Source organism: Gorilla gorilla, chromosome 14, assembly GCF_029281585.2.
Source record: "Gorilla gorilla gorilla isolate KB3781 chromosome 14, NHGRI_mGorGor1-v2.1_pri, whole genome shotgun sequence".
In the NCBI taxonomy this organism is placed as follows: domain Eukaryota; kingdom Metazoa; phylum Chordata; class Mammalia; order Primates; family Hominidae; genus Gorilla; species Gorilla gorilla.
The window spans coordinates 35,339,178-35,355,228 of NC_073238.2; the positions used below are offsets into that span (position 1 = coordinate 35,339,178).

General features: G+C 48.2%; 1 protein-coding gene across 4 annotated transcripts in view; it reads right to left on the reverse strand.

The window, feature by feature from the left end:
- Nucleotides 1-14,978, reverse strand: part of LATS2 (large tumor suppressor kinase 2) — an 88,224-nt gene extending 73,246 nt beyond the window's left edge. For 2 of the 4 annotated variants that reach the window (XM_055360128.2, XM_031001400.3), the window contains exon 1: nt 14,704-14,973. The gene's annotated coding sequence lies outside the window, so the exon portion shown is untranslated. Of the gene's footprint in view, nt 1-13,487; nt 13,892-14,703 lie in introns of those variants that run through there. The other 2 variants (XM_031001397.3, XM_031001398.3) reach the window with 2 other exon arrangements.
- Between the last annotated feature and the right edge of the window lie 1,073 nt (nt 14,979-16,051).

Here is a 16,051-nt window from a genome sequence, read left to right on the forward strand (position 1 = left end):
TAATAACCAATCCACTCCTTGTCCTTCATCCCCATGGCTTTACTAACCTCTCCCCTCTCACATGAGATGTGGTCTTTCCATATCTTTAGAAAACTTTCTGAACTTTTCCTTATAAAACCCTCCCAATTTTCCTAAAAGACACCACAAAGCCTGTCACATTAAAACTGTCCCATGTTGCAAATGTTTCAATTGCAGTTTCCACACACACATCATGAGACTTTGAAGGTAACTACTTCCTTCGTTTTTTACAAGGTGACCACTTACCAGCATTTTGACCTAAATAGTAAAATTAAAATATCTTTCTTGTAGCAATTGATACTGACGTGGAAGGGGACTGGTAACAGCATGCAGGCAACTTCTCAGAGTGCACCATGGCCACGTGAACATCAAATGATCATGTGGGTAAGAGTTATTACTACAGAACTACAACTGCAGCATGGAAATGGCCTTGTTACATGGAACGCGATGTCACAAAGGCACTTTCCAATAGTAAATTCTACCTACCCCAGGCTTAGTTCACGGCCTACTCTGCTGTTCTTTGATTCAGAAAGGAAAACCCAGTCCAAGTCGACACCGCCCTCAGCAGCCAGCACAGGTCACTTGTCACAAGGCTGGGTGACCCTGGACCAGTCACTTCGCCTCCCTCAGCCCCACTCCCTGCTATGTAATAGAGACGGATGCTTAGGACAGTGGTGAGCACTGGGTCAGATGACAAGGGTGCCAGGCCCTGCAGTACTTGGAACACACAACATCCTCCCTATTCTTCACCCCGTGATGAATGTTTATATAACCAGCTGCTCTAACCCAGGCAAGGTGCCCGCTGGTGGGAAAGGCAGGGCCAGCACCCCACACCGTGCCAAAGCCCTTAGTGGCTGCCCCTTCCCTCGCCCACTCCCCCTTACTCCACAGAACTCAATGAGCAGATTTCGAAGGATAATCATTTTGAGTTTTAATAAACGAAGAACAACTGATCCAAAAAGAGTACCCTCTAAACGGGGATGGGCAGAGGGATCTGGATGTTTAGCTTCCGTAAGGAACTTTTATAACTGTAAACTGCGACCCTGCTTCACAGACTTTTTCAAGTGGATAAAAAAAAAAAAAGGATAGCTAATATTCACCCAGCCTTACTATGTGTCAGGTGCAGTTCAAAGAGTTAATTTACATAGATCTATTGCACAACCATATGCAATAGCAAACACTAAGAGATGACATTTGAATTCCTAGTCCTTGCTTAGATGGGAAAGGGATTGTAAGCGTTTTAACTATCCCCTTTCTCAATGTAATTGTGAGAAGATTCCATTTAGAAGGTAAAAGAGAGACTAAATAAATTTCTCAACATGAAATCCCTATTTTAATACACAATATCATATAGTAAAGTCACTGAAATGACTGTGTTAAGACTGTGCAGATATCGAGCTATTAGATCCAGGGACAGCCCAGATCCCCTGGGGCCTGTACTGGCCACATACCAGAAGCCTAGAGCTCTGCTTAATTGGTGTAAAATGGGGCATATTGCAGCCACACTCACTTCAGTGACTTTGTGCTCTAAGCATCTGTTTTGAAATACCTAACTTTGTAAAACTGTAACTTCACATTCCGACAAAAACGGAGAGGTTCTCAAGGTGATGCCAAGCAGTATGGAGGATCCTAGGAGTGACTCGGTATGTCTGGGAAGAGGCAGTAGAGTTCTTTCTTTTCCTATAGGAATTCACACAAATCACTTTGTTTCCAATCTTAAGTTTTCTTCCCTTTCTTTGAAAACTAAAATACAGAAAACACAGCCATACTATCCTCACAAGAACAATCAATGCAAGGGAGGGCCTGACAATATGCAGAGAGTTTCTTCATGCTCAAAATACATTCACTTGGCCATCTACTCATCTAGCCCATCCACCCTCTACCTACCATACAAACATTTATTAAATACCTACTCAAGGCTGGACGTGGTGGCTCACGCCTGTAATCCCAGCCACTTTGGGAGGCCAAGGCAGGCGGATCACCTGAGGTCAGGAGTTCGAGACCAGCCTGGCTAACATATAGTGAAACCCTGTCTCTACTAACTAAAAATAAAAAATTAGCCAGGCATGGTGGCGGGTGCCTATAATCCCAGCTACTTGGGAGGCTGAGGCAGGAGAATCACTTGAACCAGGGAGGTGGGGGTTGCAGTGAGCCGAGATCGCACCATCGCACTCCAGCCTGGGCAACAAGAGCGAAACTCCGTCTCAAAAAATAAAAAATAAAAAATAAAAATAAAAAACACCTACTGAATCTCAGGCACTGACAGGATAAATGAAAACAAAATCTTGGCTTCAGCAAGTTTACAGTCAAGTGAAAGCTGGGGTGAGGCAGGCAAATAAACAGCTTCGAAAAAAGAGAGATGCCTGGAGAATAAAAAAGAAAGAGCTCTAGAAATAATTAGACCTGAGTGTCAGGAGGAATGGAATTCCAGCTAGAGGGAACAGCATATGCAAAAAAGCCTTTAGGCTCCACCCACCACATTCAGGTCTGTGCAATGCAGGCTCTTCCTGGAGACATAGGAGGTCAAAGGACTCGGGGGTGGTGGGGGTGTCTCGTGGGATGAAACCATGGAGGTATCCAGAGGCTCAATTCCCAGCCATGTTGAGTCTGGACTCAGTGCAGAGGATGGGCAGTCACTGCCTATGGTTCAGCTAAGGAGTGACATGGCCTGAGTGGAAGGTGGGCTTAGAAGGGACAAGTGCAACACTTCTGGGTGAGGAGCAGCAGCCCCGGGGAGCAAGGGGAAGGGGTTTCAGGTCTGGAATGAAAGGCACAGATGGGGGATGGTGGGGAGGGGTGCTGGCATCTGCATATGGGACATTTGCCCAGCCAGAGGCCTGCCTGCTCAGCCATGAAATGGAGCTACCAGGTGAGTGGATGGCTGAGGCCCTCCTGGCTCACTCACATTCCTTACAGGAGCAGCCACCTGTGATATGTCTCTTTTTACCAGCAGTGACTTTAGCAGGGCACAGAAGGGGCAAGCTGCTTTTCACTCAGCTATGAAAGGGCAAGAGCCACAAGAGACACTGCAGACTGAAGAAAAAGAACCATGAGAAAGTTCCATGTTAAAGCCAGGATGCAGGGATGTCCTCTCCCCCATCACATGAGCAGAGCAAAGGGAGTTGGGGGTGGCTGAAGGAGGTCCTGGTTGACTCTGAGGCTGGAAAGCTCTCTCTGGAATCTGCTCTAAAGAAGGGAAGCTGGCTGGGCACTGTGGCTCACGCCTATAATCCCAGCTCTTTCGGATGCCGAGGCAGGCAGATCACTTGAGGCCAGGAGTTTGAGACCAGCCTGGCCAACACAGTGAAATGCTGTCTCTACTAAAAATACAAAAATTAGCCAGGTGTGACAGCACACCCCTGTAGTCCAGCTACTCGGAAGGCTGAGGCAGGAGAATCCCTTGAATCCAGGAGGTGCAGTTTGCAGTGAGCTGAGATTGTGCCACTGCACTCCAGCCTAGGCGACAGAGGGAGACTCTGTCTCATAGATCAGACCAGACAGACAGACAGACAGATGGAAAGCTGCTGAAAGCCAGGAGGAACAGTAAGGCTTTTGGGGGTGGAGGGGGTAGGGGCAATCCACTTATTTAACATATATTTTTTAAACTGCACAGATTGTAAGATTGACAAATGTTCACCAAGGAACACACACTTGTAAATAGCATCCAAATCAAGAAGTGTATCATTATCACAACCCCAGAAGCCTCCAGGCCCCCGCAGACCAAGGGGAACCACCTTCATGTCATCTAACACCAAGGATTAGTCTGACCAGTTTTTGAACTGTATATCCAAGGAATTATGCAATCTCTACTCTGTAGTTTAGCACATTTCGTTCAACACTATATTTGCAGATTCATACACGTAGTATATATATAGCAGAAGCCTGTCAGTTGTCATTGCTGAGTAATATCCCCTCGTATGAATACACCATAACTTATGCATCCATTCTACCTAATGGACGTTTAGGTTGCTCCTGGTCTGGGCTATTACAAATGGCACCACTGCCATTCAGGTTGCCATGGCTCCAGGCCCAGAGCTGTGAGGAGCTGCAGCGTGGGTGCTCGGCTCAAGGCCTTGCTTACCACCGCCGTGCCAAATACTTCCCAGTAAAAATACTTGCTGAAGAGCGACTGGCAGAGCCCCTGGAGAGACTGTAAAAAGGCACCCCTTCCTCAAGAAGTTTTTTGTTTCTATATTATTGTACAGCACCAACAACTCTCCCTGGGGAGCTTTCCGGGGCCCTGTGGGCAAGAGGCCCTGGCCCACGCATAGACATGCCATGATACCACAGCCACGTGACGGGGGGCGGGAAAAGGCTGAGTCAAATGGAAGGCGTGAACGGGACCTCTGAGGCATAGGAGAGAAAAAAATGGTCTTAGTGCAAGTCACAGAGAAGGGTGATCATGTCTGCCCTCTAGAAGATGTGTGACACATACGCCGTGTCAGGGGAGGTGAGTCTCTACTGCCACCCAGGTCTTCTGTGAGTGGCTAAAAGTCTCCAAGCAGACTGCACATGCCCTCATATAAATGTGTATACATGTGATGTGAGACAAGCCCTCTTATATGTAGGGCCCTTGAGCAGTGCACAACCTGAACACCCACACAAGGTGACCCTGTTACTTGGTCCTGAGGATGCAGAAAGACTGATTTGCCTCTGACTTTAAGGAGCTCATAGCTCAAGATGGGAAGGCAGAGGAGAAAATCAATTATTTAAATACACTATAGGGTATGTGTCACAATGAAAGTTTGCCCAAAGAATTATAGGGATCTGAAATAGAGAGCAGTTATAGGACAGAGAAAAGTGGGTGCACTCAATAGCACTAAGAGGTAGAACCCATAGGAGTAAGTAATGTTCACTGGAAAGGACTGATATGAAAGATGAGCCCAAGTTTCTGGTTGGAAAAATGGGGCCAGTGGTGGTGCCATTCTCTGAGCCAGGAAACCTCACCTGTCTGGGCAATGCGGCCCACCAGGAGAGCAGTGTCAGTGGTGGAGGAGGAAGACAGTGACCAAAGATGAAAAAGCACAGGGCAGGCTGGGTCCAGTGGCTCACACATGTAATCCTGGCACTTTGGGAGGCCAAGGTGGGAGGACTGCTTGAGCCCAGGAGCTGAAGACCAACCTGGGCAACAGAGGGAGACGGCGTTTCTAAAAGTAATTAAATAATTAACCAGGTGTGGAGGCACACCTATGGTCCCAGCTACTCAGGAGGCTGAGGTGGGAGAATCACTTAAACCCAAGAAGTAGAGGCTGCAGTGAGTCAAGGTCACACTACTGCACTCCAGCCTGGGAGTCAGAGCAAGACCCTGTTTAAAAAGCACAGGGCGGGGAAGCTCACTGAAAACTGGGTGTGCAGTGCTAAAGTGGCTGGAGGTGGGAGGCCTGGGTCCTTCCCCAGCTCTGGCACTGAGCGTGTGGTCTGAGCCTGTCACTTAACCTTGCTGAGTTTCAAGCTCCTGCACGGTACCAAGGGTCTAACACCCGCTACTGTCTACCTGACAGGCTTGCCTTGAGGATCACGGTGGTGCTGTGTGTGACAGCAGGCTCAATCTGTAATGCATGATATACTGATCAATTATCACCATTACTAATTCAAGATTTATAATAAGTTAGGCAAAAAAGGCTTAATGAGGCCAGGAGATAAGACCACGGAAAAATTACCAAATTGAACACAGAAACAGGTTGCTCGTTCCAAGTGACTCCTCTTTATTTTTTATTTATTTATTTGGTAGAGTCTCACTCTGTCACCTAGACTGGAGTGCAGTGGCTCAATCTCAGCTCACTGCAACCTCCACCTTGTAGATTCAAGTGATTCTTGTGCCTCAGCCACCCGAGTAACTGAGATTACAGGTGTGCACCACCACACTCCGTTAATTTTTGTATTTTTAGCAGAGATGGGGGTTTCACCCTGTTGCCTAGGCTGGTCTCGAACTCCTCATCTCAAGTGATCCACCTGCCTCAGCCTCCCAAAGAGCTGGGACAACAGGCGCGGGATACCATGCCCAGCCGAGTGACTCCTCTTTAAATCAGTGTTTGAGAATGATGCTTAGAAAGTTAAAGTAGCTTTCTTTTAACTGTAAAGACAGAAAAGCACAGAGAAGAAAAGCTTAAGCCTTTCCTCTCTGAAACGTGCCTGGTTGGTCAGTTCTGAGCAGCATATGAGCCTCAAGATGCTGACTGCGGCTCAAACAGCAGGTCTGGGTTGACTGTGATCCTGTGTATGTCAAAGGCACCGATGCTTCCTGTCCTCCCCAACCTGCAAAACCTTTCTCTCAGCTAGAAAAACCCAACCCTGGGCCGGGCACGGTGGCTCACGCCTGTAATCCCAGCACTTTGGGAGGCTGAGGCGGGCAGATCACGAGGTCAGGAGATCGAGATCATCCTGGCCAACATGGTGAAACCCTGTGTCCACCAAATATACAAAAATTAGCTGAGTGTGGTGGCACGCACCTATAGTCCCAGCTACTAGGGAGGCTGAGGCAGGAGAATCGCTTGAACCCGGGAGGCGGAGGATGCAGCGAGCTGAGATCACGCCACTGCACTCCAGCTTGGCGACAGAGTGAGACTCTGTCTCAAAAAAAAAAAAAAAAAAAAGCCCAACCCAACCCCACCTGCCTGGCTCACTCCTACTCCTAAAACCTCAGCCTAGAACCCCTCCCACAGAAGGACCTTCCTGACCTCCCCAATCTAAGGGACCATACATGTTCACTCCCAGCCCTTCCCACAGCACCATCACTGGCTGGTGTGCTTCCTCTTGAAGAACCTGATAGCACCACGAGGGCAGGAGCATCCTGTTTGGTTTACCCCCATCTACTCCCAGGCATGTGCACACAGGCCCACGCAACATCGTTGAAAGACACAGGTAGTCACTCAGCACCGAATCTGCGTCCTCAGTTCCACACTGAGGACAAAGCCTGCCAGTGCTACCCCAAAGGTCTAAGGTGATAAAGGAGAACGAAGCCTCAGTCAACAGCAGCACCTTCTCTGAAGTTTAACATGCAGGTCTAAATGAAACGTGCCCAAGGGAGGTTCACATAGAACAAAAGTCGCAGGACTATGGCATATTATTCAGCTATAAAAAGGAAGGAAATCCTGTCATATGCAACAATAAAGATGTACCTCAAGAACATTATGCTAAGTGAAATAAGCCAAACACAAAAAGGAAATATTGTATGATTCCAGTTATGTGAGTTACCTCCAGCAGGCAAATTCATAGAGACAGAAAGAAGAGAGATTACCAGAAGAAAGGGGAACAGGGAATTTTTATTTAAGGGGTACAGTTTTTGTTTGGGATGATGAAAAAGTCTTATGTATAGACAGTGGTGATGTTTGCAGTAATGGTGCATTTAATGCCACTTAACGCCACTTAACTGAACTGTATACTTAAGAATGGTTAAAAGGATAAATATGTATATTTTTCCTCAATTTTTAAAAATGGGGAAAAAAGTCTCCTAACTATTCCTATTTAGCAAATTTGTGTTTGAACAACGGCTCCCTTTTTAAACATAGCTACACGGCTGGGTGCAGTGGCTCATGCCTGTAATCTTAGCACTTTGGGAGCCGGAGGCAGGAAGGCAGGAAGATCACCTGTGGTCAGGAGTTCAAGACCAGCCTGGCCAACATGGCAAAACCCTGTCTCTACTAAAAATGCAAAAATTAGCTGGAAATCGCTTGAACCTGGGAGGCGGGGGCTGCTGTGAGCCGAGGTCATTCCACTGCACTCCAGCCTAGGCAACAGAGCAAGTCTCCACCTCAAAAATAAATAAATAAATAAACATAGCTACACAATGAGAAGACTGGACCTAGGGACTGGGTAGGATATAGCAGGGTAAAGTCTCCACGTGAAGTCCAAACCCTAGGGCAGCTACACCTCCCCACCCCACTGGCCCTCCACCACACAGACACTGACTCACAGCAGAGCCACGCTCCTAGAGACACTTGGGGTGTTAAGCATCTGTGGGTGCCACAAACATTCAAATAGTAAAATCAACCAGGGTAGTCGAGTCTGGACATTTCTATGTCGATGTCTGTTTATACCTGAGCAAAGAAATACTAAGTGGCTGTGTCCTTAAACAGAAGCCAGATCAGGAGTCCTGGTTTTTCTTTCTTTTTCCATTCCCCCCTCAACATTTGCTTATGAAAAATTTCAAACATACGAAAGGGTTGAGAGGATTATTCAGTGACATCCCTAAACCTACCACCTGGTTTTGTTTGGTACGGAGGGAGGGGGAGGACCCCACAAGCTGTTCTGATTTTTTCTCCATCTCCCACCATAGTGAGGCACTAGTCTAGGGATACCACAAGGGCTGTCCCTGTCTTAAGTGAATATGTAAAAAATAGTACCTATGGATAAACTGTGTTCTTGCCTGAGTACTTTAGAAAGGATGAAACGTTCCTTCAGTTTCATAAAGAATGAAAGCGTTTTTTCAGCTTCAGACAGTGTATTTTAAGCTTTAGTTTGAAGACAGTTGATTTCATGGCCAAATTATGAACTTTTGAAAGAATTTTCATGAGAATACTCATCAGTCAAGACTGCAGCTGGAAATGAACAACTCTGACATATTACTATACCATTTTAATCAGACTTCACATATGGGAAATTTTTCTTTCATCAAGAGTTTTATAAATATGACCCTCATGGATGTGGACTTTAAAAAAATGGGGATATCAAGCAAAGTAAATCTAACTTTGGAAATTTCTTTGGCATCACCAATTGATTTACACACATTTTAAGTAAGAAACTACAAACACTGGAATTTTAAAACCATAACAACTCACAAAACAAAAACACCTCATTCTCTAAATCCAGAGCTGAGACAACTACTAAATCCCATGCTTAATATAGGTGGCCTGTGTAAACAATGTGAGAGCAAAATTTTAAGCATGCCTTTAATTTGGTCCTACCAAACCCAATTCCAACCCTCAATCCAATCCTGGAAAATGCTATCAGATGTTCAAGAATTTTTATTCTAATTTATCCTAGTGCTTCACAAACCCACACTGGCTGCCAAACACACATCAAGCACCAACCAAGGAACCAACCAAACCAATGTCTCATGGGACCTGCACTAATGACACACGTTGGCATTTTCTGAAGCACGATTTCTTGAACCTAAAATTCCAGCTATTATTTAAATCATATCCCTACTATAATTAACTAGCAAAGCTGAAACTAAATCAGGCAGACGGGCCAGGCCTCCAGCCAGATGCTAAATGTCAGAATCATAAACCACTATGTGGATGTACCACTCCAGCACTGTCAGGCCAGGAAGCCACAGGCCAAGGGCTACCTCTCATAATGAGGGTCTTTGAGGAAGGCAGTGATTGCATTCCTCTGGGGATCCAGGAAAACACACTTTAGAAGAATTCCCACTCTCCAATAGCAGCATCATCACAAGGCCTCAGAGAACTTGGCATTGCCATATGTGTACTGAGCATTGTGCTGGACACTATAAGGTCTCACCTAGGTAGAATTGGGTCTTTTTTTTGAGGGGGGGGGCAGGGTCTCACTTTGGTTGCCCAGGCTGGAGTGCAGTGGCAAGATCTGAGGGGGAGTTTCGCCATGAGATGGGGTTTCGCCATGTCACCCAAGCTCGTCTCGAATTCCTGGACTCGAGTGATCCCCTCGCCTCGGCCTCCCAAAGTGCTGGAATTACGGGCATGAGCCACCATGCCCAGCCAGCGTATCACTTCTACATAAGCTTACAGTCTCGGGGAAAAAGACACCATCACATTCTCTATTAGACAGCTTTGTACATTATATTTTTATGATATACATTATGCAAATATAAATGGCATAAAAAAAATTGAGCTACAGAAGTGTGTACTCAAGATATCGCAACAGAGTGACCAAGTTGCAGATACATTATTAGTTCTTTGCACCTTTCGTAATAGCAAGTGACCCAACAGGATGGGCCATCTTATACTCAATTTCATAGCCCAGCAGCGGTTCTCAATCGTTAAGAAAGCCTTGCCTCCTCTGCACCCCTCCAAGTTTTGGATACGCTCCAGCTAGGGAGTTAGAACACCCCTCCCATTTGAGAATCACTGCTATGGACTGAAGTAATAAATACTGTGACTGTCCAAAGAATCCCTGCCTACTTCCATGGAGGAGCACAATTCTTCAGGAAGGTGTTGAGATTATTTGGAGAAGGTATCTTAGACAAAGGGATGTTTCACCAAAATTAGAAAGGCTGAAGGGCTATGATTTGATAGAGGAAGTGCAAAGCTATTCTTGGAGCCTGGAACTTCCAATGAAAAGGCTCAAACGTGGGAGAGAAAGATGAACAAAACAGCCAAAAAATGTTGGGGAGGGTGCAGGTGTCGTCCGGGTACATTTAATGAGAAAAATGAGTGAGACTCCCGAGTAGGAATGGAGTTAACTAGTAATGAACCATGTTGGCCCTTAGCATTCCTGCTCAAGATAACTGCCTAGAGGCAGGGAGGCTCACTATTCCAAACAGAGGCCCACGCCTTTCAAAATCCAGCTTACATTCTTAAGATCCTTACCATCCTAACCGATCAAGGGTCTATAGGATCTAAACTACACTACAAGATTCTAATAATCAGTGTTAACAAGAAACACAAACCATGGCTACAAAATATGGGATTTTTTCATTTTTATCCCAGAAAAATTCCCATGTATGTCAAATATTGTCACACAAACAAAAAGTATTTGTGAATTAACTTAAAACACTTGTCACAATTAACTTGACATGATCTAGATGATAACCAACGAAGTCTTCCCAGGGTGAACGGCAAACATTAAACAATGCCAAATTTCCGTTCTAATTTTAACATCATAACCAATGTCTTTATTTCCAATATTACCTTGCTGTTTTCATACTTTCAAAATAAAACTAATAATCACCTAACAGGCCGGGCGCGGTGGCTCATGCCTGTAGGCGGGTGGATCACGAGGTCGGGAGATAGAGACCATCCTGGCTACCACGGTGAAACCCCGTCTCTACTAAAAGTAAAAAAAAAAATTAGCTGGGCATGGTGGCGGGGGGCCTGTAGTCCCAGCTACTCAGGAGGCTGAGGCAGGAGAATGGTGTGAACCCAGGAGGAGGAGCTTGCAGTGAGCCGAGATTGTGCCACTGCACTCCAGCCTGGGTGACAGAGCGAGACTCCATCTCAAAAATAAAAAAAAATAAAAAATAATAATCACGTAACATTACGTAACATTAGCCTTAAAATACTGAGAGAACAGCTAACAGTGAAATGAACATCCCAAGCAGGGCTGCCCTCACACTGGGGCCATCACAGGGCACTCTATGTAATAAAGCCCATTACAGAGAGCAGCAGTGACCTAGCATACAATGGGAACGATGCCCCTGGACTTGTGTAATTTGAAGGCCAATTCCTTCTGGAGGAATTACTAAGCAATAGACTTTTTAAAAGGAAGAAGATTCAGAGAATGTTTAGAGCTAGAAGTCAGTCACTTCAATCAAGCCTTTCCCTTCTTTCTGATCATCAGAATATTTCGGTACTTTTTAGAACAGATTTAGTCAAGACAGAGTCAATGCATCTGAATTTACCTTCTGTATTTCCTCACGCCAACTGTTTTTAAAAAGTCAGTAAGAAATACTGTTCAGAAGTTTCACATGATTTTAACTACAAAATAAAATACAAAAGCAGCTTTTCGAAAATGGTGTTGGTATGGTTTTTCTAATACAAAAAAGAACACCTCTCCCCTAACCCCAGCTTCCCGAAATCCTTCCTCTGTTTATGGTCAATTTACCAGCTTCAATCCCCAACCCTACCCCACCCCTCGGTGGAGTTTAGGAGCCCAAGGCTGGCTATTTACAACATAGCATTTAAAATAACAAGGAATCTTATTGTAAAATCATTCCCCTCCCACCAAAAGAAAGCCCCTCCCACCAACCCTGTGATTTGCTAAGGAACACGTACAGCTCCAATTTACACTTAAACTATTTCAAACTCGATGGAGAAGCCAGAAGAATCCCTTCCAGTTCTATAATTCAATGATTCTAGTAATTCACCTTGGTAATTTTGGAAGACAGGCTAGCCTCTGCTCAAATACCTTAAACTGCCTGAGATTTGTAAAGTTATTAAATGTTCACCAACTTATATTCAAAGGAATGCTGGTATATTCATTACACTATTATTATATTCAGTGCCTTCTATACCTGCATGAGACAAAACTTTGTGAGACACTGACTTGTTAATTACAGTTAAATAGACGTCATAAACAGTTTATACGTTCTCATTTTGGAATATTTTTTCTGTTACTACCTTATTACAACGGTTGTTACAGAAAAAAAAAAAACATACAAAGCAGCTTACCAAAAATATACAACAAGATTTAGCACAAATTTCCTAATAATCAGCCATGAGTTACTTTTTCCATGATTAAGGGAAGGCCCCTCATCTTCTAAGTTAAAATTTTAAGCAGAACACTTGTGCAAGATCACACACATTTTTGTGATTTCCCATTCAAATTTCAGTATATTTGTTTCTTATTAAAATACGGGCAAACTTTCCTTTAAAAATGTACGTATTTGTTGAATACTTTGTGAAAAGAGCTGTTCAGCTATTAATTTGAATTATTTACCGGCCAAATGTATACTCTATGGCTTAGTAGTTAAGGTGAAATAATTTTTTTAATGCTATTACATTAAAAACACTCTTGGCTGGGTGCGGTGGCTTACGCCTGTAATCCCAGCAGTTTGGAAGGCTGAGGCGGGCGGATCACAAGGTCAGGAGATTGAGACCATCCTGGCTAACACGGCGAAACCCCGTCTCTACTAAAAATACAAAATATTAGCCGGGCGTGGTGGCACACGCCTGTAATTCCAGCTACTCGGGAGACTGAGGTAGGAGATCGCTTGAACCCAGGAGGCGAGGTTGCAGTAAGCCGAGATCGTGCCACTGCACTCCAGCCTGGGCGACAGAGCAAGACAACGTCTCAAAAAACAACAACAACAACAACAAACACTCTTATATCCATCCTAGAGAAGCGTGAAAACGTAAAAGTTCTTGTTCAAAATTCTTGTCAGGTGGGGCGCGGTGGCTCACGCCTGTAATCCCAGCACTCTGGGAGACCGAGGCAGGTGGATCACCTGAGGTCAGGAGTTCGTGAGCCAGCCTGGCCAACACGGCGAAACCCGTCTCTACTAAAAAATACAAAATTAGCTGGGCTGGTGGCGCGGGCCTGTAATCCCAGCTACGTGGGAGGCTAAGGCAGGAGAATCGCTCGAACCTGGGAGACGGAGGTTGCAGTGAGCCGAGATCGCGCCACTCCCTTCCAGCCTGGGAGACAGAGCGAGATCTTGTCTTAAAATAACAACAACATTTTTGTCAACAAAATCTGCAAGTTAAGTTCTTTCATGATGATCCTCGCAAAATAGCATTTCTCATCCAAAGGCCTCAGAACAGCCGCCAGCCGCCGAGCTAACTCGGGACCCTGTTACCGGCTGCTTGGCGCCCTGGTCGGGTGGGTTTTACCTTCTTCAGGGTCCATTCCTCGCCTCGCCCCCCGTTCCCAACCCTCGGGACACTGGAGACTTGGATTTCACAAACGGGTTTGCTCCAGGCCGCACTCCATCCCCGAGGGAAAGCTCCCCAGAAGTTCTGGAGTTGGGCTGAAAGATGTGATGGCAAGATGTGAATGATGTCAGAATCCCCGTCTCCAGAGTCCGGCTGGGGAGCTAAGCGCAGGTGAGCTTACATCAGAAGAGAAAGCCAAGCCCCCCACACGTCGCTAAACTAGGGCAAGGGAATGGCGTGTTATGCAACGGCCGCCGCTCGCGTGGCCACGAAAGCGCTCCTGCGGCTCGGGCCGCGTCCCGCCAAGACCGTGAGCAAACTCGCAGAGTTGGCGCGGCAGCCGGCCGGGAGACGCCGAGCAGGGCCTGGCCGCCCGCAGCCCGGGAGGAACGGCGCCCCCAGGGTCCGGTGGCCTCTGAGGAGCTGACTGGCCCGTGAGCCGGCGGCGCGGCCGCGGGGGACGGGGTGGGAACCGCGCGGCGGTGGGTGAGGCGGCGCAGCCACCGGGGGCTGAGGGGCGGCGCGGCCTCGACTGCGGCACGGCCGTGGGTCCGTCGGCTCGCGGGACGACGGGGCGGCCGGCGGGGGCCAACAGGGCGGGCTCCGAAAGACTAATTGGCCCGTGGGACGATGGCGCGACCGGGAGGACGGCCCCGGATCCGTGGGACCGCTGCGCCGCCGGACGGGGGGTCCCGAGGCTGTCAGGGGCGCCCAGCCGGGCGTCTAGCGGAAAGCCGAGCCCCGGGAGACAGCGGAAGCAGAGGCGCGCCCGGCGCTACGGCCTTTCGGGTCTAGGACACCGCCCCCCGCCCGCGCCGCCCCTGCCCCGCCGGGATCCCGGCCGCCCCGGTCGCCGCACAACAAAGCGGCGCAACCCCGCTGCCCCCGCCCGACGCCGGCCTCCAACTTCCCCGGCTCCTCTGGAACCGGCTCCGCGGGCTCCGTACGGCCTGGACTACGAGCCGCCGGGCGGGGGCGGCTCCGGGCGGGCGCGGACCGTGGGGGCAGGGCGCAGGGCTCCGTCCGGACAAACTTCCTCGGCCGCCCCGCCGGGCGCCCTTCCCGGAGCCTCGGCACCACGGTAGGTGCGCGGAGCCGCAGGGCTCGACCGCTTCGCGGAAACTCTCGCCACCCTCCCAGCTGCCGCCCCGACCCCAGCTCCCAGCCCCCTCACCTCCAGGGGCGCGGTCTACACCCTCGGGGGCGTCCTGGCCAGCGGCTCCCGGGCCTCTCGCGCCGGGAGACCGGGCACTGGTGGCTGGAGCTGCTGCTGGCCCCGCAGGGACGGGGGAGCCCCGGGCGGCGGCGGTGGCGTGGACGGCGACTGCTCCATCTTCCCGGGGCGCTCACGCCGCGGTTCCAAAGCGCAGACCCAAGTGGGACATTCGCTACATTGTTGGCATTCCACGGGCGTCACGTGACCCCGCCTCCCGCGTCACTCTCGGCCGCATACCAGTCCGGGCGGGGCGCCTGCGGCCCCTGCTCCTCCGCGGCCGCTCCGCCCAGCCCCGCCCGGCCGCGCTTCCTGCCTCCGGCCTCGACCGCCACCTGCCCACCGCCTCCCTGCTGGCCTGCGGTAGCTCGCCAGGGGCCTCTCGAACCTATTTGACTGGCTGCTATCTGCCCCCAAACTTGAGTATTTGCCCTCTCGACTGCATTTGTATTAAAAGTTGGTAACTGTCGTTAAAGCCACTATTCTTAAGTATCTCATACCAGTCTTGGTGGAAGAAAAAAAAAAAGTTAGCAGGCCTGAAGGAGCCACCAAGTTACCAACTAGTGGCTGGACACTAAAAATAGGGGCAGAAAAGGACAGACGGCTATTGGGACAGTGGAATCAAACAATTAAGAAGAACGTTTGCCAGAAGCGGTGGCTCACGCCTGTAATCCCAGCACTTTGAGAGGTCTAGGCCAGTGGATCACCTGAGGTCGGGAGTTCGAGACCAGCCTGACCAACATGGAGAAACCCCCGTCTCTATTAAAAATACAAAATTAGCCAGGCGTGGTGGCTCATGCCTGTAATCCCAGCTCTTCGGGAGGCTGAGGCAAGAGAATCACTGGAACCAGGGAGGCGGAGGTTGCGGTTACCTGAGATCGCATCATTACACTCCAGCCTAGGCAACAAGAGCAAAACTTCGTCTCAAAAAAAAAAAAAAAAGAACGTCTGATGCACACCCAAATTTAACCTGATTTAATTTAATCAACCTCCCCTCCCCATATATATTTTGTTTCTGAGAAGTATTTTATGGTGTAGGGAATAGTATAGTACCGTATATACCAGCAAGTGAGGTCGTGGGTTTTGAACAGCTTCACTATCCATTTGAGGACTGTGGATCTGGTACAGGGACAGAAGCAGGGATGGTGCAAAGATTCACAGTAGAAATAATAGACTGGAAGCCAAATCCTCAGGCTACTTCTGGCTCTCCTAACATCATACTTCCTACCACCTATATCTGTGGCAAGTGATGCTGAGGGTCAACATAGTGTTTAAAGTCAACTCGATTTCCTCTTTAATTGACAAACTC